Below are 27,084 nucleotides of genomic sequence, written 5' to 3' on the forward strand. Positions count from 1 at the left end.
GTGCAAGAGATTATGTGCAAATAGAGATACTGGGGTGCAAAAGAGCAAAATAAATAACAATATAGGGATGAGGTAGTTGGGTGGGCTAATTTCAGATGGGCTGTGTACAGGTGCAGTGATCGGTAAGGTGCTCTGACAACCGATGCTTAAAGTTAGTGAGGGAGATAAGAGTCTCCAGCTTCAGAGATTTTTGCAATTCGTTCCAGTCATTGGCAGCAGAGAACTGGAAGGAATGGCGGCCAAAGGAGGTGTTGGCTTTGGGAATGACCAGTGAGATATACCTGCTGGAGCGCAGACTACGGGTGGGTGCTGCTATGGTGACCAATGAGCTAAGATAAGGCGGGGATTTGCCTAGCAGTGATTTATAGATGGCCTGGAGCCAGTGGGTTTGACGACGAACATGTAGTGAGGACCAGCCAACAAGAGCGTACAGGTCACAGTGGTGGGTAGCGTATGGGGCTTTGGAGACAAAACGGATGGCACTGTGATAGACTACATCCAATTTGCTGAGTAGAGTGTTGGAGGCTATTTTGTAAATGACATCGCCGAAGTCAAGGATCGGTAGGATAGTCAGTTTTACGAGGGCATGTTTGGCAGCATGAGTGAAGGAGGCTTTGTTGCGAAATAGGAAGCCGATTCTAGATTTAACTTTGGATTGGAGATTCTTTATGTGAGTCTGGAAGGAGAGTTTACAGTCTAACCAGACACCTAGGTATTTGTAGTTGTCCACATACTCTAGGTCAGACCCGTCAAGAGTGGTGATTCTAGTCGGGTGGGCGGGTGCCAGCAGCGTTCGATTGAAAAGCATGCATTTAGTTTTACTAGTGTTTAAGAGCAGTTGGAGGCTACTGAAGGAGTGTTGTATGGCATTGAAGCTCGTTTGGAGGTTTGTTAACACAGTGTCCAATGAAGGGCCAGATGTATACAAAATGGTGTCGTCTGCGTAGAGGTGGATCTGAGAGTCACCAGCAGCAAGAGTGATATACACGGAGAAAAGAGTCGGCCCAAGAATTGAACCCTGTGGTACCCCCATAGAGACTGCCATAGGTCCAGACAACAGGCCCTCCGATTTGACACATTGAACTCCATCTGAGAAGTAGTTGGTGAACCAGGCGAGGCAGTCATTTGAGAAACCAAGGCTATTTAGTCTGCCAATTAGAATGCGGTGGTTGACAGAGTCGAAAGCCTTGGCCAGGTCGATGAAGACGGCTGCACAGTACTGTCTATTATCGATCGCGGTTATAATATCGTTTAGGACCTTGAGCGTGGCTGAGGTGCACCCATGACCAGCTCAGAAACCGGATTGCATAGTGGAGAAGGTACGTTGGGATTAGAAATGGTCGGTGATCTGTTTGTTAACTTGGCTTTTAAAAGCTTTCGAAAGGCAGGGCAGGATGGATATAGGTCTGTAACAGTTTGGATCTAGAGTGTCACCCCCTTTGAAGAGGGGGATGACCGCGGCAGCTTTCCAATCTCTGGGGATCTCAGACGTTACGAAAGAGAAGTTGAACAGGCTAGTAATAGAGGTTGCAACAATTTCGGCGGCTAATTTTAGAAAGAAAGGGTCCAGATTGTCTAGCCCAGATGATTTGTAGGGGTCCAGATTTTGCAGCTCTTTCAGAACATCAGCTGTCTGAATTTGTGTGAAGGAGAAGCGGGGGGGGGGGGGGGGGGGGCATGGGCAAGTTGCAGTGGAGGGTGCAGAGTTGGTGGCCGGGGTAGTGGTAGCCAGATGGAAAGCATGGCCAGCTGTAGCAAAATGCTTGTTGAAATTCTCGATTATTGTAGATTTATCGGTGGTGATAGTGTTTCCTAGCCTCAGTGCAGTGGGCAACTGGGAGGAAGTGCTCTTATTCTCCATGGACTTTACAGTGTCCCAAAACTTTTTGGAGTTAGTGCTACAGGATGCAAATTTCTGTTTGAAAAAGTTTGCCTTTGCTTTCCTGACTGCTTGTGTATATTGGTTCCTAACTTCCCTGAAAAGTTGCATATCGCAGGGGCTGTTTGATGCTAATGCAGTACGCCACAGGATGTTTTTGTGTGGTCAAGGGCAGTCAAGTCTGAGGAGAACCAGGGGCTATATCGGTTCTTAGTTCTGTATTTTTTGAATGGGGCATGTTTATTTAAGATTGAGAGGAAATTACTTTTAAGGAACAACCAGGCATCCTCTACTGACGGAATGAGATCTATATCCATCCAGGATACCTGGGCCAGGTCAATTAGGAAGGCCTGCTCGCTAAAGTGTTTTAGGGAGCGTTTGACAGTGATGAGGGGTGGTCGTTTGACCGCGGACCCGTTACGGACGCAGGCAATAAGGCAGTGATCGCTGAGATCCTGGTTGAAGACAGCTGAGGTGTATTTAGAGGTTATGTTAGTCAGGATGATATCTATGAGGGTACCCATGTTTACGGATTTAGGGTTGTACCTGGTAGGTTCGTTGATAATTTGCGTGAGGTTGAGGGCATATAGTTTGGATTGTAGGATGGCCGGGGTATTAAGCATATCCCAATTTAGGTCACCAAGCAGTACGAACTCTGAGGATAAATGGGGGGCAATCAATTCACATATGGTGTCCAGGGCACATCTGGGGGCTGAGGGGGGTCTGTAGCAAGCGGCAACAGTGAGAGACTTATTTCTGGAAAGGTGGATTTTTAGAAGTAGAAGCTCAAACTGTTTGGGCACAGACCTGGATAGTATGATAGAGCTCTGCAGGCTATCTCTACAGTAGATTGCAACTCCACCCCCTTTGGCAGTTCTATCTAGACGGAAAATGTTATAGTTGGGGATGGAAATTTCAGAATTTTTGGTGGCCTTCCTGAGCCAGGATTCAGACACTGCTAGAACATCAGGGTTGGCGGAGTGTGCTAACGCAGTGAATAACTCAAACTTAGGAAGTAGACTTCTGATGTTTACGTGCAAGAAACCAAGACTTTTGCGATTACAGAAGTCAGCAAATGATAGCGCCTGGGGAGTAGGAGTGATACTGAGGGCTGCAGGGCCTGGGTTAGCCTCTACATCACCAGAGGAACAGAGGAGGACTAGAATAAGGATACGGCTAAAGGCTTTAAGAACTGGTCTTCTAGTGCGTTGGGTACATAGAATAAAGGGGGCAGATTTCCGGGTGTTGTAGAAAAGATTCAGGGCATTATGTACAGACAAGGATATGGAAGGATATGAGTAAAGTGGGGGTAAACCTAAGCGTTGGGTAACAATGAAAGAGATAGTATCACTAGAGGCATCAATTGAGTCGGTCTCTGCGTGTATGGGGGGTGGGACAAAGGAGCTATCTAAGGCAGGTTTAGCTGGGCTGGGGGATCTACAGTGAAATAGTACAATTAGAAATAACCGAAACAACAATAAGCTAACCATGTTTGGGCTGAGGCTAAACATAAACAGGATGTAGTACCGTAAAAAGGAACAGTCCAGCAGACATCAGCTGTATAGCTGAGTTATCATAAGGTCCGGTGAACAGCAATAGGATAGTTCGGAGGCTGCTAAAGCACTAGCAGGTAAGAGGCCACGGCTAGCGTGTGCTAGCGGGCCGGGGCTAGCAGATGGAATCTTCGTGGTCGACGTCGTCGTAACCACATCAGACGATTTCGTCGGCAGACCAGTCGTGTAGGATCGGCGGGGCTCCGTGTCAACACTAGGTTGCCCCGTCCGGTTGACAGAGAGGTAGATAGCCGGGAGATGGGCCTAGCTCAGGATGATTAGCCAGACCACAGCGTCCATTTAGTTGAAGCTAGCTGGTAGCGATGAATCCGGAGTTAAAGGTCCAGTGATTCAGTGATTCCGGCAGAAAAACTGATATGTACTGGGTCGATAACGCGCTGTGCAGACTGGCCGAATATCCGGTGATTAATATCCAGTGATTAAATTAATCCCGCAGAAAAAAAATCCAATGTTCTGGGTGAAATACCGCTAACTGTGGCTAATAGCAAGTAGCTAGTTAGCTGGCTAGCTAGTTTCAACTGGAGATTCTATATAAAAGGTAAGTCAATAATAGAATCCGTTCCACATTGAGTGAGGCGGGTTGCAGGAAGTATATTTTGTAGAAGGATGAAAAGTCTGATAGGGAAATATGTACGAAAAATACAAAAAAACAGGGTATTTACAGGCTATTTACAGACACACGACAAAAACAGAACTGCACTACTTCGCCATCTTGGATACGCGTTGTCCATTCCACAATGAAATGGACAACGCGTTTTAAGGTGATGATTAATTCAAAACACCCATATGCATATTAGAGTTTATGCATACGCTTAGGTCTACAGTGCATTTAGAAAGTTTTCAGACCTCTTGACTTTTTCCACATTTTGTAACGTTACAGCCTTGTTCTAAAATGGATTAATCCATTAAAAAATCCTTATCAATCTACACACCATGCCCCATAATGACTAATCAAAAACTGTAAAAAAAAAAAAAAAACAGAAATACCTTATTTACATAAGGATTCAGACCCTTTACTATGAGACTCGAAATTGAGCTCAGGTGCATCCTGTTTCGATTGATCATCCTTGAGCTATTTCTACAACTTGATTGGAGTACACCTGTGGTAAATTCGATTGATTGGAAATGATTTGGAAAGGCACGCACCTGTCCATATAAGGTCCCACTGTTGACAGTGCATGTCAGAGCAAAAACCAAGCCATGAGGTCAAAGGAATTGTTGGTAGAACTCATTTTACATTTACATTTTACATATTTAGCAGACGCTCTTATCCAGAGCGACTTACAGTTAGTGAGTGCATACATTTATTTTTTATTTTTTCATACTGGCCCCCCGTGGGCAGCGAACCCACAACCCTGGTGTTGCAAACGCCATGCTCTACCAACTGAGCTACATCCCTGCCGGCCATTCCCTCCCCTACCCTGGACGACGCTGGGCCAATTGTGCGCCGCCCCATGGGTCTCCCGGTCGCGGCTGGCTACGACAGAGCCTGGATGGCTCCGAGACAGGATTGTGTCGAGGCACAGATCTGGGGAAGGGTACCAAAACATTTCTGCAGCATTGAAGGTCCCCAAGAACACAGTGGCCTCCATCATTCTTAAATGGAAGAAGTTTGGAACTACCAAGACTCTTGCTAGAGCTGGCCGCCCAGCCAAACTGAGCAATCAGGGGAGAAGGGCCTTCGTCAGGGAGGTGACCAAGAACCCAATGGTCACTTTCACAGAGCTCCAGAGTTACTCTGTGGAGATGGGAGAACCTTCCAGAAGGACAACCATCTCTCATCCTCAGTAAAAGGCACATGACAGCCCACTTGGAGTTTGCCAAAAGGCAACTAAAGACTCTCAGACCATGAGAAATAAGATCGACCCTAAGCACACAGGCAAGACAACACAGGAGTGGCTTCGGGACAAGTCTCTGAATGTCCTTGAGTGGCCCAGCCAGAGTCCGGACATGAACCCGATCAAACATCTCTGGAGAGACCTGAAAATAGCTGTGCAGCGACGCTCCCCATCCAACCTGACAGAGCTTGAGAGGATCTGCAGAGAAGAATGGGACAAACTCCCCAAATACAGGTGTAACAAGCTTGTAGCATCATACCCAAGAAGACTCGAGGCTGTAATTGCTGCTAAAGGTGCTGCAACAAAGTACTGAGTAAAAGGTCTGAATACTTATGTAAGTGGGATATTTCCGTGATTTATTTTTAATAAATTTGCCAAAAATGATAAAAACCTGATTTTGCTTTGTCATCATGGGGTATTGTTTGTAGATTGATGAGGAAAAAGGCTGTAACGTAACAAAATGTGGAAAAAGTCAAGGTGTCTGAATGCACTGTAAATGACTATCGCCCCGCAGCACTCACTTCTGTCATCATGAAGTGCTTTGAGAGGCTAGTTAAGGATCATATCACCTCTACCTTACCTGACACCCTAGACCCACTTCAATTTGCATACCGCCCCAATAGATACACAGACGATGCAATCGACATCGCACTGCACAGTGCACTATCCCATCTGGACAAGAGGAATACCTATGTAAGAATGCTGTTCATTGACTATAGCTCAGCCTTCAACACCATAGTACCTTCCAAGCTCGGGGCCCTGGGTCTGATCCCTGCCCTGTACAACTGGGTCCTGAACTTCCTGACGGGCCGCCCCCAGCTGGTGAAGGTAGGAAACAACACCTCCACTTCGCTGATCCTCAACACAGGGGCCCCACAAGGGTATGTGCTCAGCCCCCTCCTGTACTTCCTGTTCACCCATGACTGCGTGGCCACGCACGCCTCCAACTCAATCATCAAGTTTGCAGATGACACAACAGCAGTAGGCCTGATTACCAACAATGTAGAGACAGTCTACAGGGAGGAGGTGAGGGCCCTGGCGGAGTGGTGCCAGTTAAATAATCTTGTCAACAAAATGAAGGAGCTGATCGTGGACTTCAGGAAACAGCAGGGGGAGCACCCCCCTATCCACATCGACGGGACCGCAGTGGAGAATGTGAAAATCTTCAAGTTCCTCGGCGTACACATCACTGACAATCTGAAATGGTCCACCCACACAGACAGTGTGGTGAAGAAGGTGCAACAGCGCCTCTTCAACCTCAGGAGCCTGAAGACATTTGTCTTGACCCTCACAAACTTTTACAGATGCACAATTGAGAGCATCCTGTCGGGCTGTATCACCACCTGGTACGGCAACTGCACCACCCACAACCGCAGGGCTCTCCAGAGGGTCACCAGGGGCACACTGCCTGCCCTCCAGGACACCTACAGCACCCAATGTCACAGGAAGGCCAAAAAGATCATCAAGGATATCAACCACGCGAGCCACGGCCTGTTTACCCCGCTACCATCCAGAAGGCGAGGTCAGTACAGGTGCATCAAAGATGGGACCGAGAGACTGAAAAACAGCTTCTATCTCAAGGCCATCAGACTGTTAAATAGCCATCACTAGCCGGCTACCACCCGGTAACTCAACCCTGCACCTTAGAGGCTGCTGCCCCATATACATAGACATGGAATCAGTGGTCACTTTAATAATGGAACACTAGTCACTTTAAAAATGTTTACATACTGCTTTACTCATTTCATATTCATTCTATTCTACTGTATTTTAGTCAATGCCAGTCCGACATTGCTCATCCTAATATTTATATATTCTTAATTCCATTCTTTTACTTTTAGATTTGTGTGTATTGTTGTGAATTGTTAGATACTACTGCACTGTTGGAGCTAGGAACACAAGCATTTCACTACACCAACAATAACATCTGCTAAATATGTGTATGTGACCAATACAATTTGATTTGATTTGTAGCTCAACATTATAATGATGTTGCTCTCTCTCTTCACAGTATGCTGCCACCATATTCACTGACACCCTCCTTCTTCCTCCTTTTGTCAACAGCTCTTCCCTTTTTACTCTTGGAGTGTGAAAAAGAGTGCCACTTGTTGGTCGGTTAACTCTGAGAAATGCCAGATTAAACTAAAGACAATCGCCTCGGGTCCACGGTCAGAGGGACAATGACCTAGCAGGAGATATACTCAAGACTCTAATTATTTGCTACAAGCACACACACACGGCATTGAATTGTAGTACTAGGGTCGATAATGGTGGAAGTGGAAGGGATAGGGATAGTGGTTTTCTATGGATAAGAAACAGAAAGAAAAACAGGCTGTAATTACAGTTATTACTATGCAATAGCAATGTATGCTGCTACGCTAATGTATTAGCATTGATGTACATAAGGTGCTAGCATGCGCAGAGCAATGGAACATCGCAGCAATGGTAAATGACTAATAATCTAATTAGCATATAATAATCAGCATGCTAAGCATGCTAACGGTGCTAGCAATGCTAACAATGCAGTTAGGCAAACAGAACACACGATGTACAATGTGGAGTTAGCATGCTAATCATGCTAATGGTGCTAGCAATACCAACAATGTAGTTAGGCAAGCTAAACACTCTATCTAGCATGCTTTTAACAAGGAAATAAACTGGAAACCGGAAGCAATGCCGAAAACCGGAAATGGCGAACCGCGCAGACTATTTGTATTCTTTTAGCAGTTTGGGACTACAAAACAAGAGTTCCAATGAGAGGTCACTGGAGAGACATGCCCTAACATGTTCATAGATCAGAGGGCAGCCCATCCTCCCTCTAGCAGGCTTTGTACCTCAAAAGAATAAACAAGCCCTGACTAGCAGGAGAATTTTCTACAGAGTGATTTCCAGATTTTCATTCTAATGTACTTATCATTCCGTATACTTGCTGGAGCAGATGAGTGGGCCTGACTCAACCTGGAACCCACTGAACCAACATCCCATATGCTTCCTCTTTCCCAGTTCCTACACCAACGACTCTGTGTGGCAATGATGCTTTCGCCCACCAGTGACGGGGAGACAAAGGTTAGTTGCGACTTATTTAATTACGGGCGCCATTTTAGCAATTAGGTGGCGTTCCAGAGCGAGGTCGTTGTTGCCAGCGCTTGTGAAAATGCCATCTGTCATTAGGACACACTCCATGAAATGCTACGCTCTGCTTCAGCTTGACTGTTTCCTTCGGGGAGTCTCTGGGATCGTTCGAGTTGACTGGGTCTGGAGGAAAACAGTAAATTGTTTGTGCTGAGAAATGATTTGGCAGAGGCTGGATATGCTGCTGTGCTTTTTAGAGTGTGGAGGTGCTATGTCTGAGTTTTCCCTTCAAGGAGAATGTGTGAGAGGAATGTCACCCACAGCTCCTTGCTTTCCATCTTGAGGGAATAGGATTATTTTATAAACAATAGGTTAGAAATCCATGTGGGTTGAAAATCAGAAGTGTATCAATTTATCAAAGTTGATGCTTTTCTACTGGTAACAAAATCTACTAAATACCCAACTTTCTAGCAGGCAGACTAAAAAGAGTACTGTGGCCCTGTACAGTAATATTCAGCCACTGTAGGTCTACAGAAAATCCAAATGATTACTGTGGCCTTCAGAGATGCATTCAATGTAAATACCCTCATAAAAATCCATGAGAAAGACTAAATGCGTAATATACTAGTAGTTAAACTCTCTTAGTCACCCTAGTCGTGACTCACTGCTAAGCAAGTAAATATTTACTCTGTTTACAAGCCCTCTAGACTTCCACAGCTCATTATGCAAAAGCTCTTCTCCCAAAGTTCTGCTTAAAGACACACTGTTCTTTGATTTAAGAATAAAACACTCTAGTTCCAAGAAGGCTGCTAACCACATAAACACTGTTTCCTAGCCAGTGAAAACCTAAAGCCCCATGGATGGATGCTAAGCACTTTGATGTAAACCTCCACCGCCCACCCACTACCTGTCATCAGCAGCCTGGCTGAAGTCATGGGCTTGCCCGTGCATTAGACCTTGGGTGTCTGAGTGTTATATGATTAGTGCCATCTCGGCACCTCCAGGCCAGGGCCCTGCCAAGGTCACTTGGCCTGAGTCACGGCTGTCGACTCCCCCTCAGCCCCAACCAGATGGTCCCCTCCTCTCCTCTCCACACATTACCTTCCACCGATGCCACTCTGAAGGTGAGAACATTGGAAGTGACATTCAGAAGCTGAGTACCTCAGCTGCCGAAGAGGTGCTTGTGAATACAACGATGGAAATACGAAGAATAGTGAAGAAGAGAAACACACCACTACAGTTACTACCTGCCTGCAGTACACATACTTTTAGATTCTCCCTCCTTCCTCAGTTTCATTCCTCCAGGGCCTGAGTGGAAGCAGATTGATCCATGGCTGATTGATGGCACCTGAAAGGGAGCATGAGGCTGAGTTATGTCCTTTGGGGAGGAAATTAAAAGCTAATTGCAGTGTGTCATGATTAGCTGTTATTAGAATGGAATTTTTGTGGTCCGAAGAGGCAAGACGATTATCAAGGTCTGAAAAGTGCTTTCATCATAAATCTTCATATCTGATAATAGTATCGAATTACAAATCCTAAGATACACATTCACAGCCATACCAGTTCGGCTAATATGTTCAATACTTCATACACTATCTTTTCCCAATGTCAACCCTGAAGAAACAGGTATGATGTCATTCAACCTTTCAGGTTCAACTTTGTATAAGTACAAATAGCTTTAAACAAAAGTCATCATACACCTAGTGTGAGGTTCTTACACAATAGGTCTAACTGTACTCTGAAACTGAAGAGCATTGTGATAGAACAGCTTATTATTTGCATTGAGATGTTCTTATTCCCTCTGCCTCTCATACTCAGCCTTTTCCAGTTGGCATTATGGGTGGCAAGGAGAGTGACATTTGGCTGAGTTACAATTCCCAGCTAGTGTGACAGAACCCGGAGCACAGAGGAAGCTCACTAACATTCTGTGTTTGTACTCTACCTGCCGCAGCAGAAGCTCTGATAGTTCAGTCTCTCTCCAGAGGACTCAGCTGTACTACCTGTGAGGCACTACTAAAAAAACAAATCACATACTTTAGCTAATGTTTATAGGAATTAATATGAGTAAGAATTGAGTGGGGATTGTTTACCTTTGCAATACCATACAATAAATTGACGAATCTGTTGAATACATGTATACTTCAGTGGAGGCTCTTGAGGAGGATGGGGAAGAACATCCTCCTCAGTGAATTTCATAAAATAAAAATAGTGAAACATTAAAAAAGCTGTCATTTTTTAATAAAACTATACTACATATATTCACATCACCAAATAATGGAGGAATACAGTAGCCTCAACAGGACTCTGTAGGGTAGCACCATGGTGTAGCCGGAAAACAGCTAGTTTCCGTTCTCCTCTGCGTAAATTGACTTCAATACAAAACCTAGGAGGCTCATGGTTCTCACCACCTTCCATTGACTTACACAGTAATTATGACAACTTCCGGAGGACGTCCTCCAACCTATCAGAGTACTTGCAGCATGAACTGACATTTTGTCCACCCAATCAAAGGGTCAGAGAATTAATCTAGTACTGAAAGCATAAGCTAAAGCTAGCTAGCACTGCAGTGCATAAAATGTGACGAGTAGTTGACTCAAAGAGAGAGAAAGATACTAGTTGAACAGTTTTGAACAAATACATTTCTTCAAAAATGAAGGAGAAGCAAGAGAGAGAGGGAGAGAGAGAGCTAGCTATATTTCGTACTGTTTTTTCTCTCTCACTTACTTAGCTAGCTAACTAGCTAGTTTAGCCTACTCAAACACCTGGCTCTAACAGAGAGGGATGCTATGTTATCTACCTGGCTATGGCTATCCAACACTGGAACTCTCCCAACTCAAGGTAAGGTTTTGATCTTATTAATTTATTAATGGGGCCCGGTGGTGTAAATGCTAAAGTGCTTGCTGACTGTACACTGTACTGCATGATTGTAGCGGGTTTACTAATGCGTTAGTTCTATTAGCTATGTTGACTATGACGTTAGATAATATGGTGTCAAAGATGTAGGCTGTGTGTAGCGGTTAGCAGTTATGATACTGTATGAAGGTTTGGCTTGTAAAGTTTGTTTTGCCTGGTCACAGACAGCTGATGTGCACTGAAATACACAAGAGAAGGTAAAAGGTGAGAGAGGAGGAGAGCGCGTAGATGCGAGAAGGAATTGCAATGAGCAAAGTGATCATGCTGCTATGAAAGTGAACTGTGTTTGCGTGTGATCAGGGGTGTATTCGTTCCACCGATTCTGTTGAAAAACTTTTCTTAAACGGAAGTAAATGGAATGAAACGGGGATAAACATACCTGAATTTGTCCAATAGAAACTCTCGTTTGCAACCGGTGGACTAATGATTACACCCTACATTAGCTAGATGCAGGCAAGGCGGTATTGAATGTGTCACTGTCTGTCACCTTGATTATAAAAAATTCCCTCGACCTGTGCACCTACGTTGTAAACTTTAATTCATAGGCTAGGTTGTAGAAACCTCATGATGGGTATAGAGAAATTTGAGTATCATGTAGTAGCCTAAATCTACCTATCCTCCCTCATCTTAAACGACACCGAGCTTCACTGGTATACTTACAGTTGGGGAAAGTGTACAGAATGGGCATATCTGTGTATCTTAATGTTCAGATCTGTCATGGAAAAGAGAATTGGAGGCCTCTTCAGACTATTGCAGCTGAAAATGTAATCTGTCATATATTAGCTTTCTGAAATCTACAGTACAGACAGAGGCTAACCCTGGCGTCCACCCTGTGCAATGACCAATCACCCTCCTGTCTATCCTCTCCTCTGGCAGAGTCTTTCAAAAGTCCCCTAATTACGGTTGAATTATCTGCCTATTTAACAGTCGGTCTGTCCTTTTGTAAAACATGTATAGTAGGTTAAAAACAGTTAATTGAGCGAAAGGGCTTACCATTTCAAAAAGGGACAATGCACTATTCTGAGTATAGTACAAGACCAAATGGTGTAACCTCGGACATAACTTTATATATATATATATGGAGATACAAAAGCTTACGTCCTGTTTCTATATAATTTTCTGATAACATTGAGACCACTCTTTTAGTTTTTGGATGGGGGGCTATAGAAAGGAAAACCTGGTTGAGTGCCATTCTCTGCGTATCCATGGCGCTTTGTGAGAGAGACTGCCTGCAGCTGAAGATAAAACGACGGGAAGTGACAAATTCATAACGGCTTTGTGTTCTTACAATTCGGAGGGATTGTGAGGTTGTCCCCGGAATAAGGTGACATGGCTGACAGGGGATTTAATCTCTGTGAACTTGCCACACTGCTGCCGACAACAGCCAATTCTTGACAAGATGCTTCCTGGAAAGTCAAACAGCGAAGGAATGTGTTTTTTCTTGTCTCATGAAAGATAGATACTCCAGTCAGACAGCTTTGTGAGTGTATTTTAAGGATGATTAGGGAACAATTACAGGCTCACAGGCTTACCAGTGTTGTGCCAGGACAACAACCTCTCCCTCAACGTCAGTAAGACAAAGGAGCTGATCGTGGACTACAGGAGAAAGAGGGGAGAGCACAACCCCATCCACATCAGCGGGTTGAGAACTTCAAGTTCGTTGGCGTCCACATCACTAAGGACTTAACATGGTCCACACATACCCGCACAGTAGTGAAGAGGGCACGACAGTGCCTGTTCCCCCTCAAGAGGATGAAATTATTTGGCATGGGCCCTCGGATCCTCAAAAAGTTCTACAGCTGCACCATCAAGAACATCTAGACGGGTTGCATCACCTCTTGGTATGGCAAATGCACCGCCCTCGACCGCAAAGCGCTACAGAGAGTGGTGCAGACAGCCCAATACATCACTGTGGCTGAGCTTCCGGCCATCCATGACCTCTATATCAGGTTGTGTCAGAAGAAGGCCAGAGAAATTCCAAAAGACTCTCGTCAACCTAGCCATAGACTGTTCACTCTGCTACTGTCCTGCAAACGGTACCGAAGCATCGGCTCTCGGACCAACAGGCTGCTTCTACCTCCAAGCCATAAGACTGCTAAATAGTTAATTCAATGGTTACCCGGACTATCTGCACTGACCCTATCTTACACTGACTCTATGCACACTCACAAGACTATATAGCCTGTAGCTCAGTTGGTAGAGCATGGCGCTTGAAACGCAAGGGTTGTGGGTTCGTTTCCCACGGGGGGCCCTTATGAAAAATGTATGCACTCACTAATTGTAAGTCGCTCTGGATAAGAGCGTCTGCTAAATGACTAAAAAGTCAGTTGATCACAAAAAAATAAAAGCAATCTATACTCACTCCCATACACTACATACACACACACATACAAATACACACACACACACTTTTACACTCATCATATGCTGCTGCTACTCTGTTCTCTATTTTACTCTTATTATTATCCATCCTGGTGCCTAGGCACATTACCCTGCCTTCATCTACACTATATATACAAAAGTATGTGGACACCATTTCAAATTAGTGGATTTGGCTAGTTCAGCAACACCTGTTGCTGACAGGTGTATAAAATCAAGCACACAGCCATGCAATCTCCACAGATAAACATTTGCAGTAGAATGGCCTTACTGAAGAGCTCAGTGACTTTCAACGTGGCACCATCATAGGATGCCACCTTTCCAAAAAGTCAGTTAATCAGATTTTTGCCCTGCTAGAGCTGCCCCAGTCAACTTACAGTGCTGTTATTGTGAAGTGGAAAAGTCTAGGAGCAACAATGGCTCAGCCGCGAAGTGGTAGGCCACAGGCAGGACCGTCTATCCTTGGTTGCAACACTCACTACCGAGTTCCAAACTGCCTCTGGAAGCAACGTCAGCACAATAACTGTTCGTCTGGAGCTTCATGAAATGGGTTTCTATGGCTGAGCAGCCGATGTGCAATGCCAAGCATTGGCTGGAATGATTTAAAGCTCGCCGCCGTTGGATTCTGGAGCAGTGGAAACAAATGTGTTCTCTGGAGTGATGAAACACGCTTCACCATGTGGCAGTCCGATGGACGAATCTGGGTTTGGCGGATGCCAGGAGAACGCTACCTGCCGGAATGCATAATGCCAACTGTAAAGTTTGGTTTGAGGAGGAATAATGGTCTGGGGCTGTTTTTCATGGTTCGGGCAAGGCCCCTTAGTTCCAGTGAAGGAAAATCTTAACGCTACAGCATTCAATTACATTCTAGACTATTCTGTGCTTCCAACTTTGTGGCAACAATTTGGGGAAGGCCCTTTCCTGTTTCAGCATGACAATGCCCCCGTGCACAAATCGAGATAAGTGTAGAAGAACTTGACTGGCCTGCACAGAGCCCTGACCTCAACCCCATCAAACACCTTTGGGATGAATTGGAACGCCGACTGCGAGCCAGGCCTGTTCGCCCAACATCAGTGCCCGACCTCACTAATGCTCTTGTGGCTGAATGGAAGCAAGTCCCCGCAGCAATGTTCCGACATCTAGGGGAAGCATTCCCAGAAGAGTGGAGGCTGTTATAGCAGCAAAGGGGGGACCAACTCCATATTAATGCCCATGATTTTGGAATGAGATGTTCAAGTGTCCACATACTTTTGGTCATGTAGTGTACCTTAAATACCTCGTACACCTGCACATTGATACTGGTACTCCCTGTATATAGCTCAATTCTAGTGTATTTTATTCCTCTTGTGTTACAATTATTATTATTTTCATTATTATTATTTTTTACTCTGCGTCATTGGGAAGGGCTCGTAAGTCTGCACCCATTGTATTCGGCGCATGTTACAAATACAATTTGATTTGATGTGATGAGCCCTTTAACAGAAGGAACCTTGTCAACAGCTTGTAAATCACACATATTTTTGCATGCATGAATAGTAAACATCATCAAGTACGCTTTTCAGACCTTCTTTTCAACGCTATTTAAATAGAGAAGCATTGTGCATTGTGTTTATGGACCTTACAATACTACAGTCGTTGTCAAAGGTTTTGAGAATGACACAAGTATTGGTTTTCATAAAGTTTGCTGCTTCAGTGTTTTTAGATATTTTTGTCAGATGTTACTATGGTATACTGAAGTATAATTACAAGCATTCCATAGGTGTCAAAGGTTTTTATTGACAATTACATAACGTTTATGCAAAGAGTCAATATTTGTAGTGTTGACCCTTCTTTTTCAAGTCCTCTGCAATCTGCCCTGGCATGCTGTCAATTAACTACTGGGCTACATCCTGACTGATGGCAGCCCATTCTTGCATTATCAATGCTCGAATTTGTGAGTTTTTGTTTGTCCACCCGCCTCTTGAGGACTGACCACAAGTTCTCAATGGGATTAAGGTCTGGGGAGTTTCCTGGCCATGGACCCAAAATGTTTTGTTCCCCGAGCCACTTAGTTATCACTTTCGCTTTATGGCAAGGTGCTCCATCATGCTGGAAAAGGCATTGTTCGTCACCAAACTGTTCTTGGATGGTTGGGAGAAGTTGCTCTCGGAGGATGTGTTGGTCCAATTCTTTATTCATGGCTGTGTTCTTAGGCAAAATTGTGAGTGAGCCCACTCCCTTGGCTGAGAAGCAACCCCACACATGAATGGTCTCAGGATGCTTTACTGTTGGCATGACACAGGACTGATGGTAGCGCTCACCTTGTCTTCTCCGGACAAGCTTTTTTCCGGATGCCCCAAACAATCGGAAAGGGGATTCATCAGAGAAAATGACTTTACCCCAGTCCTCAGCAGTCCAATCCCTGTACCTTTTGCAGAATATCAGTCTGTCCCTGATGTTTTTCCTGGAGAGAAGTGGCTTCCTCGCTGCCCTTCTTGACACTAGGCCATCCTCCAAAAGTCTTCGCCTCACTGTGCGTGCAGATGCACTCACACCTGCCTGCACTGGTGGTGCCCCGATCCTGCAGCTGAATCAACTGTAGGAGACGGTCCTGGCGCTTGCTGGACTTTTTTGGGCGCTCTGAAGCCTTCTTCACAACAATTGAACCTCTCTCCTTGAAGTTCTTGATGATCCAATAAATGTTTGATTTAGATGCAATCTTGCTAGCAGCAATATCCTTGCCTGTGAAGCCATTTTTGTGCAAAGCAATTATGACGGCACGTGTTTCCTTGCAGGTAACCATGGTTAACAGAGGAAGAACAATGATTTCAAGCACCACCTTCCTTTTTTAAGCTTCCAGTCTGTTATTCTAACTCAATCAGCATGACAGAGTGATCTCCAGCCTTGTCCTCGTCAACACTCTCACCTGTGTTAACGAGAGAATCACTGACATGATGTCAGCTGGTTGTTTTGTGGCAGGGCTGAAATGCAGTGGAAATGTTTTTGGGGGATTAAGTTCATTTTCATGGCAAAGAGGGACTTTGCAATGAATTGCAATTAATCTTATCACTCTTCATAGCATTCTGGAGTGTATGCAAATTGCCATCATAAAAACTGAGGCATTAGACTGTGAAAATTAATATTTGTGTCATTCTCAAAACTTTTGACCATGACTGTACATTACTACAAGTTGGAAATAACAAGACAATGATTACGTTGTTAGCATGAGCAAATTATGTTTGTGCAGGTGGGACTGCAACTTCACAATTACACTGAGAACTTTTGCATACCGGTATTTTGAGAAGGAATTTACATTTTAGTCATTTAGCAGACGCTCTTATCCAGAGCGGCTTACAGTTAGTGAGTGCATACATTTTTCATACTGGCCCCCCGTGGGAATCAAACACACAACTCTGGCGTTGCAAGCGCCATGCTCTACCAAATGAGCTACAGGAGGCTCATAATTTTTTTCTCTCCACCTGTGAGTATTCAAGTACACTCTCTAGCACTACGGCACAATCTTCCACAATCAAATTGTTTATAGTTTTTCTCAATCGCTTACAAGCAATTTTTGGATCTGTGTTGAAACGTATCTATAGCAGAACAGCCATGAACAAATACATTTACAGAACTTCTGATCATTTTCTTGTCTTAGTACCTGACTTGCATACAGTATCTTAGACCACCTTTTGCAAAACATTAAATACAAATGTCATCAATGAATACAAAATTCACTGTTACAGTGGGGAAAAAAAGTATTTAGTCAGCCACCAATTGTGCAAGTTCTCCCACTTAAAAAGATGAGAGAGGCCTGTAATTTTCATCATAGGTACACGTCAACTATGACAGACAAAAGGAGATTTTTTTTCTCCAGAAAATCACATTGTAGGATTTTTAATGAATTTATTTCCAAATTATGGTGGAAAATACGTATTTGGTCAATAACAAAAGTTTCTCAATACTTTGTTATATACCCTTTGTTGGCAATGACACAGGTCAAACGTTTTCTGTAAGCCTTCACAAGGTTTCCACACACTCTTGCTGGTATTTTGGCCCATTCCTCCATGCAGATCTCCTCTAGAGCAGTGTTGTTTTGGGGCTGTCGCTGGGCAACATGACTTTCAACTCCCTCCAAAGATTTTCTATGGGGTTGAGATCTGGAGACTGGCTAGGCCACTCCAGGACTCCTTCGTTGCCCGGGCGGTGTGTTTGGGATCATTGTCATGCTGAAAGACCCAGCCACGTTTAATCTTCAATGGCCTTGCTGATGGAGGTTTTCACTCAAAATCTCACGATACATGGCCCCATTCATTCTTTCCTTTACACGGATCAGTCGTCCTGGTCCCTTTGCAAAAAAAATCCGGAAAATCACATTGTAGGATTTTTAATGAATTTATTTTCAAATTATGGTGGAAAATAAGTATTTGGTCATCTACAAACAAGCAAGATTTCTGGCTCTCACAGACCTGTAACTTCTTCTTTAAGAGGCTCCTCTGTCCTCCACTCGTTACCTGTATTAATGGCACCTGTTTGAACTTGTTATCAGTATAAAAGACACCTGTCCACAACCTCAAACAGTCACACTCCAAACTCCACTATGGCCAAGACCAAAGAGCTGTCAAAGGACACCAGAAACAAAATTGTAGACCTGCACAAGGCTGGGAAGACTGAATCTGCAATAGGTAAGCAGCTTGGTTTGTAGAAATCAACTGTGGGAGCAATTATTAGGAAATGGAAGACATATAAGACCACTGATAATCTCCCTCGATCTGGGGCTCCACGCAAGATCTCACCCCGTGGGGTCAAAATGATCACAAGAATGGTGAGCAAAAATCCCTAGTGAATGACCTGCAGAGAGCTGGGACCAAAGTAACAAAGCCTACCATCAGTAACACACTACGCCGCCAGGGACTCAAATCCTGCAGTGCCAGATGTGTCCCCCTGCTTAAGACAGTACATGTCCAGGCCCGTCTGAAGTTTGCTAGAGTGCATTTGGATGATCCAGAAGAGGATTGGGAGAATGTCATATGGTCAGATGAAACCAAAATAGAACTTTTTGGTAAAAACTCAACTCGTCGTGTTTGGAGGACAAAGAATGCTGAGTTGCATCCAAAGAACAACATACCTACTGTGAAGCATGGGGGTGGAAACATCATGCTTTGGGGCTGTTTTTCTGCAAAGGGACAAGGACGACTGATCCGTGTAAAGGAAAGAATGAATGGGGCCATGTATCGTGAGATTTTGAGTGAAAACCTCCTTCCATCAGCAAGGGCATTGAAGATGAAACGTGGCTGGGTCTTTCAGCATGACAATGATCCCAAACACACCGCCCGGGCAACGAAGGAGTGGCTTCGTAAGAAGCATTTCAAGGTCCTGGAGTGGCCTAGCCAGTCTCCAGATCTCAACCCCATAGAACATCTTTGGAGGGAGTTGAAAGTCTGTGTTGCCCAGCGACAGCCCCAAAACATCACTGCTCTAGAGGAGATCTGCATGGAGGAATGGGCCAAAAATACCAGCAACAGCAAAGTATTGAGAAACTTTTGTTATTGACCAAATACTTATTTTCCACCATAATTTGCAAATAAATTCATTAAAAATCCTACAGTGTGATTTTCTGGATTTTTTCTCATTTTGTCTGTCACAGTTGACGTGTACCTATGATGAAAATTACAGGCCTCTCTCATCTTTTTAAGTGGGAGAACTTGCACAATTGGTGGCTGACTAAATACTTTTTTTCCCCACTGTAAGTGTTTTGTTCACAGAATATTAACACATTGCTTTCATCAGAAGAGAAATCTGTGCAATTGTGTTCACTGTTTCTGGCAATCAGTGAATACTACTGCACAAAATCATTTAATCAGTTTCATACCATGTACAACATGAAAAGATCTAGGCAATGGGGACTGTCTTAATATTTTTTACAATATTGCGGACTTGCAGAGAATGAAGTTGGATTACTTCTAAGTAACTTTGGGTTACTCCTAAGTCATTATCTCCAAAATTGTGACCTTCCATTATAGTGCTTTGCTTTGGTGTGGATTCAGGCCTACTGTGTACATTCATATCAGTTGTGTTCCTCCATTGTATTCACCTTTCCTAATTTCTATTGTGGATTGTATTTTTGTGTGCCAATGGAAAGTCTACAAAACTATGAGCAAACCAACCTTTTTACTGAACACATGGAATTTGATTGTGATGATACCGATGAATGAATCTTGCAGACAATGTGCTTATTTTTTTTATTTTTTTTTATCAGGAATAATATTTCATTTGATGTGTATAATATTGTTTGTTGAAATATGCATACAAAGCGTGAAATTGCCCATAAACTGCTCCTTTGGATAGTTGTACTTTTAATTTTGATCATCATGATTTAGTGACTGCAAGGAATATTTATTGATCTACTGGGATTTTTTGAACACAGACTGACTTTCTGTGTTGTCTGCTTGGATTCAAGAGATAGGTATAGTTGCGTTAATCATTATGCAGGCAGTCATGTTCTTTTATATATGTCATTCAGCAGATGCTTTTGTTCCAAAAAATGCTTGTACGCAATTGAGAAAAACTGTAACACAAAGGGCTTTCTTGTCTATGATTTTTAATAAACATCTTTGATTAAAATCTTGCATCTTGAAAATGACATTTTCACTCTTCATTCCACCACCAAATAAACTGCAAACCCATTTTCATAAAATTTTCCCTTGAACAAGAATCACCACCTGTGCATGTTCTGAACAGCATCCCCATTCAAAGTCACTGCGGTGTTCCCATCAAGAAAGTCATTAGGCAGCGCACTGGCTCCACTGCTGTAATGACTGCATCAGAGCTTTTCTATCCAGCACAGCAGGCCACCTCACCAAGATAAGCCACTCTCTGACACACTAACATGGAACTATTTTGAATTGGAACAGAAGCGGAAAGACAGAGGTCAATTATTTCTCACTCAAATTGAATGCTTCTCCTTCCTGTCAACTGAAAAAAATCTGTTTGATTCAAAGAAACCAACTAGTTTATTTTTAAGTTATTATGTTGTGTGAGTGTTTTTCCTGAGAAGTTTGTGTGTTTTTCCATTTGCTATTGCCATTAAAAAATATTGTACCTTATGTGTACAGTGTGTGCTGAGTAATGTTATAGGCCTATACACATAGACTATCAGAAAAAACAAGCCATAAAAGTACATGCCAAGCTACAGTGCCTTGCAAAAGCATTCATCCCCCCGTTTTTCCTATTGTGTTGCATTACAACCTGTAATTTAAATAGATTTTTATTTGGATTTCATGATCTGTCACATGATCTCAGTATATAGACACCTGTTCTGAAAGGCCCCAGAGTCTGCAACGCCACTAAGCAAGGGGCACCACCAAGCAAGCGGCACCATGATGACCAAGGAGCTCTACAAGCAGGTCACGGACAAAGTTGTGGAGAAGTACAGATCAGGGTTGGGTTATAAAAAAATATCCAAACTTTGAACATCCCACGGAGCACCATTAAATCCATTATTAAAAAATGGAAAGAATATGGCACCACAACAAACCTGCCAAGAGAGGGCCGCCCACCAAAACTCACAGACCAGGCAAGGAGGGCATTAATCAGAGAGGAAACACAGACACCAAATATAACCCTGAAGGAGCTGCAAAGCTCCACTGCGGAGATTGGAGTATCTGTCCATAGGACCACTTTAAGCCGTACATTCGACAGAGATGGGCTTTATGGAAGAGTGGCCAGAAAAAAGCCATTGCTTAAAGAAAAAAATAAGCAAACACGTTTGGTGTTCGCCAAAAGGCATGTGGGAGACTCCCCAAACATATGGAAGAAGGTGCTCTGGTCAGATGAGACTAAAATTGAGCTTTTTGGCCATCAAGGAAAACGCTATGTCTGGCGCAAACCCAACACCTCTCATCACCCCGAGAACACCATCCCCACAGTGAAGCATGGTGGTGGCAGCATCATGCTGTGGGGATGTTTTTCATCGGCAGGGACTGGGAAACTGGTCAGAATTGAAGGAATGATGGATGGCGCTAAATATAGGGAATTTCTTGAGGGAAACCTGTTTCAGTCTTCCAGATTTTTGAGACTGGGACGGAGGTTCACCGTCCAGCAGGACAATGACCCTAACCATACTGCTAAAGCAACACTTGAGTGGTTTAAGGGGAAACATTTTAATGTCTTCGAATGGCCTAGTCAAAGCCCAGACCTCAATCCAATTGAGAATCTGTGGCATGACTTAAAGATGGCTGTACACCAGCGGAACTCATCCAACTTGAAGGAGCTGGAGCAGTTTTGCCTTGAAGAATGGGCAAAAATCCCAGTGGCTAGATGTGCCAAGCTTATAGAGACATACCCCAAGAGACTTGCAGCTGTAATTTCTGGAAAAGGTGGCTTTACAAAGTATTGACTTTGGGGGGGTGAATAGTTATGCACGCTCAGGTTTCTTCCGTTTGTTTCACAATAAAAAATACTTTGCATCTTCAAAGTGGTAGGCATGTTGTGTATATCAAATGAAACAAACCCCCCAGAAAATCCATTTTAATTCCAATTTGTAAGGCAACAAAATAGGAAAAATGCCAAGGGGGGTGAATACTTTCGCAAGCCACTGTATGTCACCTCTCACAGCAGGTGTCAATCTCATGCAGCTGTATCCATTGTTACCAGCAGGGGTCTGCATCTGACATGTAAAGTACACAAACCTTTTCATCTCCTTTCTTTTCCTCTGAAGTGAGAAGTTCAGTTGCTGCTCTTTCAGTGTAAAGAGCCGTTCAGAGCTTGTGAACTCCACTTATCCAAGATGGCGTAGCAGTGCAGTGTATTCTGTAGTGTGCTTGTGTAAATAGCCAGTTCATTTTTTTTGTTGTTGTATTTTTCATATATATTTCTCAATCTCACTTTTCTTCCTTCAACTAAATATACTTTCCTGCAACCCGCCTCACCCAATGTGGAACGGATTCTATTATTTCTTATACCTTTTTATCTAGAACCTCCGGCTGAAACTAGCCAGCTAACTAGCTACTTGCTATTAGCCACCGTTAGCGGTTTTCACCATTGTCTGTAGCCTGCACTACCTACCAGCCAGCTCTAGCCTGGACAATTATCGGCCAGTCTGCACAGTCTGCACAGCGCACTATCGACCCAGAATATATCTGATTTTCTGCCGGAATCACTGAATCACTGGACCTTAACACCGGATCATTGCAACTAGCTAGCAGCAACCGAATGGATGTTGTTGTTGGCTAATCACCACTGTTAGCCTTGAGCTAGCCTCGAGCCAGGCCCATCTCCCGGCTATCTACCTCTCTGTCAACCGGACAGGACCTCCTAGTGTCGACATGGAGCCCCGCCGTTCCATCACGACTGGTCTGCCGACGTAATCGTCTGATGTGGTTTCAACAGGCTTCCCGTTGTGATGACCACGAAGATCCATCTGCTAGCCCCGGCCCGCTAGCACACACAATCAACAGCCGTGCCTCCTACTTGCCTGTGTCGTAGCAACCATCGAACTGCTCCCGGACTCACCTATTGATGTTCACTGGACCTTATGATCACTCAGCTACACAGATGATGCCTGCTGGACCATTCCTTTACACAGTACCCCATTCTGTTTATCTGTCCTGTTTATCTGTTTAGCCTCAGCCCAAACCTTCGTCGCCATTACCAGTTGTTGTCTTAGCTCTCTCGAATAACACCTGTGATTGCTTTATGCCTCTCTCCCATGTCAATATGCCTTGCCTATTGCTGTTTCGTTTAGTTCTTATTATACACTTTCACTGTAGAGCCCCCAGTCCCGCTCAACCTGCCTCAGATAGCTCCTTTGTCCCACCCTCCATACACGCGGAGACCGGCTCAATCGGTGCCTCCAGTGATGCTATCTCTTTCATTGTTACCCAACGCTTAGGTTTACCTCCACTGTACTCATATCCTTCCATATCCTTGTCTGTACATAATGCCCTGAATCTATTCTACAACACCCGGAAATCTTGCCTTTTATTCTCTGTACCCAACGCACTAGAAGACCAGTTCTTAAAGCCTTTAGCCGTATCCTTATTCTACTCCTCCTCTGTTCCTCTGGTGATGTAGAGGTTAACCAAGGCCCTGTAGCCCCCAGTATCACTCCTACTCCCCAGGCGCTATCATTTGTTGACTTCTGTAACCGTAAAAGTCTTGGTTTCTTGCATGTTAACATCAGAAGCCTCCTCCCTAAGTTTGAGTTATTCACTGCGTTAGCACACTCCGCCAACCCTGATGTTCTAGCAGTGTCTGAGTCCTGGCTTAGGAAGGCCAACAAAAACTCTGAAATGTTCATCCCCAACTACAAAATGATCCGTCTAGATAGAACTGCCAAAGGGGGCTGAGTTGCACTCTACTGTAGAGATAGCCTGCAGAGCTCTATCATACTATCCAGGTCTGTGCCCAAACAGTTTGAGCTTCTATTTCTAAAAATCCACCTTTCCAGAAATAAGTATCTCACTGTTGCCGCTTATTGCAGACCCCCCTCAGCCCCCAGCTGTGCCCTGGACACCGTATGTGAATTGATTGCCCCCCATCTATCCTCAGAGTTCATACTGCTTGGTGACCAAAACTGGGATATGCTTAACACCCCGGCCGTCCTACAATCTAAACTAGATGCCCTCAATCTCACAGAAATTATCAAGGAACTTACCAGGTACAACCCTAAATCCGTAAACATGGGCACCCTCATAGATATCATCCTGACTAATTTACCCTCTAAATACACCTCCGCTGTCTTCAACCAGGATCTCAGCGATCACTGCCTCATTGCCTGCGTCCGTAATGGGTCCGCGGTCAAACGGCCACCCCTCATCACTGTCAAACGCTCTTTAAAACATTTCAGCAAGCAGGCCTTTCTAATTGACCTGGCCCAGGTATCCTGGATGGATATTGACCTCATTCTGTCAGTAGAGGATAACTGGTTGTTCTTTAAAAGTGCTTTCCTCTCCATCTTAAATAAGCATGCCACATTCAAAAAATGCAGAACAAAGAACAGATATAGCCCCTGGTTCTCTTCAGTCTTGACTGCCCTTGACCAGCACAAAAACATCCTGTGGCGTACTGCAGTAGCATCGAACAGCCCCCGCGATATGCAACTTTTCAGGGAAGTCAGGAACCAATATACACAATCAGATAGGAAAGCAAAGGCTAGCTTTTTCAAACAGAAATTTGCATCCTGTAGCACTAACTCCAAAACGTTTTGGAACACTGTAAAGTCCAGGGAGAATAAGAGCACCTCCTCCCAGCTGCCCACTGCACTGAGGCTAGGAAACACTGTCACCACCGATAAATCTACGATAAACAAGAATTTCAATAAGCATTTTGCTACGGCTGGCCATGCTTTCCACTTGGCTACCCCTACCCCGGCCACCAGCTCTGCACCCTCCGCTGCAACTTGCCCATGCCCCCCCCCCCCCCCCCCCGCTTCTCCTTCACCCAAATTCAGATAGCTGATGCTCTGAAAGAGCTGCAAAATCTGGACCCCTACAAATCAGCTGGGCTAGACAATCGGGACCCTTTCTTTCTAAAATTAGTCGCCGATATTGTAGCAACCCCTATTACTAGCCTGTTCAACCTCTCTTTCATATCATCTGAGATCCCCAGAGTTTGGAAAGCTGCCATGGCCATTCCCCTCTTCAAAGGGGGTGACACTCTAGATCCAAACTGTTACAGACCTATATCCATCCTGCCCTGCCTTTCGAAAGTATTTGAAAGCCAAGTTAACAAACAGATCACCGACCATTTCGAATCCCACCATACCTTCTCTGCTATGCAATCTGGTTTCCGAGCTGGTCATGGGTGCACCACAGCCACGCTCAAGGTCCTAAACGATATTATAACCGCGATCAATAATAGACAGTACTGTACAGCCGTCTTCATTGACATGGCCAAGGCTTTCGACTCTGTCAATCACCGCATTCTTATTGGCAGACTAAATAGCCTTGGTTTCTCAAATGACTGCCTCGCCTGATTCACCAACTACTTCTCAGATAGAGTTCAATGTGTCAAATCGGAGGGCCTGTTGTCTGGACCTCTGGCAGTCTCTATGGGGGTACCACAGGGTTCAATTCTCGGGCCGACTCTATTCTCTGTGTATATCAATGATGTCGCTCTTGCTGCTGGTGACTCTCACATCCACCTCTACGCAGATGACACTATTTTGTATTGATCTGGCCCTTCATTGGACACTGTGTTAACAAACCTCCAAACAAGCTTCAATGCCATACAACACTCCTTCCGTAGCCTCCAACTGCTCTTAAACGCTAGTAAAACTAAATGCATGCTCTTCAATCGAACGCTGCTTGCACCTGCCCGCCCAACTAGAATCATTACTCTCGACAGGTGTGACTTAGAATTTGTGGACAACTACAAATACCTAGGTTTCTGGTTAGACCGTAAACTCTCCTTCCAGACTCACATTAAGCATCTCCAATCCAAAGTTAAATCTAGAATCGGCTTCCTATTTCGCAACAAAGCCTCCTTCACTCATGCTGCCAAACATGCCCTCGTAAAACTGACTATCCTACCGATCCTTGACTTCATAGCCTCCAACACTCTACTCAGCAAATTGGATGTAGTCTATCACAGTGCCATCCGTTTTGTCACCAAAGCCCCATATACTACCAACCATTGTGACCTGTACGCTCTCGTTGGCTGGCCATCATTACATATTCGTCGCCAAACCCACTGGCTCCAGGTCACGTATAAATAACTGCTAGGCAGATCCCTGCCTTATCTTAGCTCATTGGTCACCATAGCAACACCCACCCGTAGTATGCGCTCCAGCAGGTACAGTTGAAGTTGGAAGTTTACATACACCTTAGCCATTTAAACTCAGTTTTTCACAATTCCTGACATTTAATCCTAGTAAATATTCGCTGTCTTAGGTCAGTTAGGATCACCACTTTATTTTAAGAATGTGAAATGTCAGAAAAATAGTAGAGAGAATTATTTATTTCAGCTTTTCTTTCTTTCATCACATTCCCAGTGGGTCAGAAGTTTACATACACCCAATTAGTATTTGGTAGCATTGCCTTTAAATTGTTTAACTTATGTCAAACGTTTCGGGTAGCCTTCCACAAGCTTCCCACAATAAGTTGGGTAAATTTTGGCCCATTCCTCCTGACAGAGCTGGTGTAACTGAGTCAGGTTTGTAGGCCTCCTTGCTCGCACACGCATTTTCAGTTCTGCCCAAAAAATTCTATAGGATTGGGGTCAGGGCTTTGTGATGGCCACTCCAATACCTTGACTTTGTTGTCCTTAAGCCATTTTGCCACAACTTTAGAAGTATGCTTGGGGTCATTATCCATTTGGAAGATCCATTTGCGACCAAGCTTTAACTTCCCGACTGATGTCTTGAGTTGTTACTTCAATATATCCACATAATTTTCCTTCCTCATGATGCCATCTATTTTGTGAAGTGCACCAGCCCCTCCTGCAGCAAAGC

Source organism: Coregonus lavaretus (assembly GCF_964263955.1).
Source record: "Coregonus lavaretus genome assembly, chromosome: 6".
Taxonomy (NCBI): Eukaryota; Metazoa; Chordata; class Actinopteri; order Salmoniformes; family Salmonidae; genus Coregonus; species Coregonus lavaretus.